Source organism: Myotis yumanensis, unplaced genomic scaffold (genome assembly GCF_028538775.1).
Source record: "Myotis yumanensis isolate MYYU_CA2020_CCGP unplaced genomic scaffold, mMyoYum1.0.hap1 SCAF_8, whole genome shotgun sequence".
NCBI lineage: Eukaryota > Metazoa > Chordata > Mammalia > Chiroptera > Vespertilionidae > Myotis > Myotis yumanensis.
The window spans coordinates 82,479,598-82,484,103 of record NW_027223759.1 but is presented as its reverse complement, the minus strand read 5'-3'; the positions used below and the strand labels follow the sequence as shown (position 1 = coordinate 82,484,103).

Here is a 4,506-nt window from a genome sequence, read left to right as displayed (position 1 = left end):
AGTTGCTACATAAACACTGGATTATCTAGCATCTTATGTAGAATTTTAAATTTAACCCATGGCCTCTGAGATGTTCCAGTAGGTTGTTTTTTTTTTCTAAATTTCCTGTGAACAGGTGAAGGTCAGAATGTGGCTAACACCCAGCAATACCTCTTGGTTTTAAGATGCTTCCCTTAGACAGCTCATACTATTATGGAATCAAGCTGGATAACTTCTTTTATAACCTATCCCATACCCAGGCACTTTTCCATTTCCTGGTAGGACATTCTAAATTCAGTCACCACAAAGGCAGGACAGTCTGTTTATGCAGAGCCACGTAAGTATAGACAGTGGCATTTCTGCATGTCTTTGTGTAACCTATGTAGGTGTTACCCAATAGAATGTGGTTTCTCTGGAGATGCCCAGTTATCTATAATATCAAAGCCACACTGAGGCCAAATAGAGCCAATTATGAATAAATGATTATATGTGGATAAACTATATATAAAATCACAAGAGGTGCAATTTATAGCAATGTAATTTCTTATTAAAATGTCTAGTTCTTTTATCGAAATCATCTAGAAGCCAGCTATAATGAAGATGCTTTCCCACAGAAGTTATCACTAGAAATATCATCATGGTATACACAATATGGGGCATATTCTCTAGGACTACCTTGTCCTATGTAAATAATTAGGCTGTGGAGACTTTTATCAGGGGTAAGCTACTTCTAAGACATAGGGAACATGAACTACTCGGGTTCTAGATGAAGAGTCTGGCTGGAATAGTGATTAAATTCATGCCGAACAGAATAGGTGTAGACCATGGGAGCAGACCCAACAATTTAAGCAGTTCCCCAAAGTAGTGACAGCCTGGATCAGATTTTAAGAAGTGTCATTTTTTCCATCTTCCTTGGGTTACTAGCACAAAACCCTCTAGGGTCTCCATGATTGTGACTCTTTAAGAAGTTATTTGCTTTGGCCAAGTTTTTTGTTTAAGGTTGTGTCTGTTCTGGCCAAGATTAATTGTAATGCTGGGTTAAAACCAGCTATTCTAGAGGCATGTATCTTTTTTCAAACCAGTGGAGGACCCAGAATAAATGGGTGGCAAGCTTTTCCAAAGGTCCACCTGGTAAGATTTTGGGGAGCCCATTCAAATGGGAAAGACCAAGGAAGGACAAGGCTTCTGTTATCAGGATTATCAGGATAACACTCAGGGCAATAGTCAGCTCTGTAAATAAGGTCTAAGAATACTTGGTAACATTCATTTTCAATAGGTTCAGTTTGGTACAACCAGTGGCCTAGTTCTAAACTAGGAAACCACTGTTGTCCACAGTCAGGGCAATGTGAATTATCTGAGAACATCTGGGCCTCCAGAGATAACACAGAAAGCAATGTAACAGTAAGAGGCAACAATGACAAAGAGAGATACCCAAATAACCAGTCCTATCACAGGTTTAATTTAGCAATTTCCCAGTCCAAGCAATACTACTTAGAAAGAGAGTTAAATCTGGCTTACACTTACATGCAATTCTCCAAGATTCCATTGTCTATTTTTCACTCAATTACAACTCAGTCTCTCAACTCAGTGAACAATCCAAACTAAAATGTTATTAGCCACTTGCTAGGAGCAAAGATCTCAGAATAGCTCCTTCAAATTCCAACTTCTCAGGAAAAGCTAGAAGTCTGGTCTAAATTAGTTATTTGTGTGTGTGTGTGTGTGTGTGTGTGTGTGTGTGTGTGTGTTAATCAGCTGATGATCTCATGCAGAAGCACTTGGCTTACTCTGCTTTGCTGGTTAGCTATTGTGTCTGCTTGGTCAAAGAGAGGAGCTGACAGATCCAGTGGGTCTTTGTGGGCGCTGGCATTCTTGCCATTGTGATACACGTACCCAAGTCTTAAGGTCTTGGCACTTTACAGCGATGTAGGGAGGTCAGGAATACCTGGGAAAGTCCTCTTGAGCATGGATCCAATGAAGTCTTCCCTGGGGAGGACCTTAATCAGAGCCCCATCAGAGAAGTAGCTGATGCTGAGTTAGTTGGAGGGTCTGGGAATGCTTCACATAGAAATTCTGGCAGAGTTTTAAATCGTCTGTAGTCAATGTCAGGGGAGCCCTTCTGGTGTTCTTGACCTAAGAATGTTTTAACCCTGGGTATGCTTTGAACAAAAACATCCTATATAATAAAAGCCTAATATGCTAAGTCTCTTGTCATCCGGTTAGCCATTCAACCAATCAAAGCGTAATATGCTAATGATAGGCTATGGCCACTCAACAGCTCACTATGATGTGCACTGACCACCAGGGGGCAGACAGTCAACCTGTTGACCAGTCGCTATGACATATATTGACCAACAGGGGGCAGATGCTCCGACCGATAGGTTAGCTTGCTGTTGGGGTTTTGCTGATTGGGACTGAGCAAGATGGGCTGGACATGCCCTGGAGCCCTCCAGTGGTCCCTCCCCAGCTGGCCAACCTCCTGTGTCCCTCCCTGGCCCCGATTGTGCACCGGTGGGGTCCCTCAGCCTGGCCTGTTCCCTCTTGCAATCTGGGACCCCTTGGGAGATGTTGAAGAGCCAGTTTCAGCCGATGGCAGAACAACTGGGTGCTATCATGCACACCAGGGGGCAGATGCTCAATGCAGGAGCTGCCCCCTGGTGGTCAGTGCACTCCCATAGGGGGAGCACTGCTCAGCCAGAAGCCATGCTCACGCTGGTGACTGCAGCAGCAGTGGTGGGAGCCTCTCCGCCTCTGTGGCAGCGCTAAGGATGTCCAACTGCCGGCTTAGCCCACGGGGAGCAGGCCTAAGCCAGCAGTTGGACATCTCCCGAGGGCTCCCAGACAGTGAGAGGGCACAGGCTGGGCTGAGGGACCGCCCCCCCTCCTCAGTGTAAAAATTTTGTGCATCAGGCCTCTAGTTTTAATATAAACAGTACAAACCCAAATAAGTGTCACCTAGGATTTTTTTTTCCAGAAAGATTCCTTTAGTCCATTTTATTCCAGATTAATTTTATATGTTCTAGTTAAAAATTACTATTTATTTTTATTTTGTTGAAATTAGTTTCATTAGTGCAAATATTTCTCAGTAAAACTATTAACAAAAATTTGATTCAATAAATTTTTAGATTAAAATCAATGGTTTTTATTTATCAATTCTGATATTTTTGTGCCATTATTTATTTCCACTAATTCTAATATTGGGTCACAATAGTAGGTGTGAGAATTTTTCTGAGACAAAGAAAAAGAGACAAATATGGGAAGAAAAGAGAGAGAGAGAGTAAGAGAAAGAGTGGTGAAAAGGAAAGAGATAGAAAATGATGAGGACATAAGAATAAAAAGGAGCCACTCAGAGAGATCTTAATATAGAGAAGTGTATGGTGTCACCACACACCAGAAAGCCAAAAAAATCAGATTGTCAATATCATAATTGGTGGCCTAATTCAGGTTCCTCTCGTGACTAAATTCAGGTCTCACTTAAGAAGGAACATTTGACATGTTCTTTCTCCTGCTGGAGAAAACCTGTAGTCCCATTATCCAGTATGGGCCAATACCCAGTTCTCTGCTAGTTTTTGGACCTGGAGCCAAACAGATCTCTCACTTGGGCATTTATGCATCACCCAAGTTCATCATGTGTTTGAATGGAGCTGTACTTTTACTACTGTTTGTCTCCATTTTAGCTATTATCGTTTTAAATTTGGGTGGAAGAAAGATGGAGCCCTGAGAGTGATCTTTCATAAGACAAGTTAGAGTCACATGAGTGAATGAGCACAGATACACTGTGTGCCAGGGACTTCAGCATCATAATTTTAGTCAATTGATGTAATTAATTTTATTCTTGGAGATTGGAAATGTTTAATACTCTTCAACCATCTTTGTGTGTATCTTGGATTTTGTTTCTTTTATCACCCCATTTATCCTTTTCATTCAATATTTTGAATTAAATGGATATTTTTCTATAAGCCTTGAGTATCAATAAGGGATATATAGTCAATAAATAGTTCTCTTAAGTCTAACTGCTTCAATCTATATTTCAGTAAGATTGGAATCCCTACAAAATATCAGGCCTTTAGTTGTTATCAAAAATTTGAGATGCTTAGAAAATATTTGGCACTTTAAAACATTTGCAAATCCACTTTTTATTTGCTTGGGAATACCATTCATTTTCAAATAAAGGGATGACTTCTGTTGGTTTTCATTTTTACATTATCTATGGACCCTCGTCAAAATGCCAGTGTCGCCCACCAGCCTTGGAATTGAGAATTCTACCCTTAGAGAGCTATTCCTATGATTAGAGTGATGGAGTCTGGAATTGCTCCCATGCCTTTGGCTCATAACCTGAGGGTGTCCTTAAGGGTTATATTGTAATCAGTTATCTCAAACAGAATCACTATAGCCTATCCAAATCATGGAAAGATGAATGAGCTCACCATTGAGAGAACAGTGAAGTGGCTGCAGGTTGATATTCTGGCCAAGATATATAATATGTGACTCCCAGGACATCAGGGAAAGAAATAGACTGGGATCCAAAAT

General features: G+C 40.9%; 1 pseudogene; it reads right to left on the bottom strand.

The window, feature by feature from the left end:
- Positions 1–947: 947 nt before the first annotated feature.
- LOC139015736 (torsin-1A-interacting protein 2-like) lies at positions 948–1,343 on the bottom strand (annotated as a pseudogene).
- Between the last annotated feature and the right edge of the window lie 3,163 nt (positions 1,344–4,506).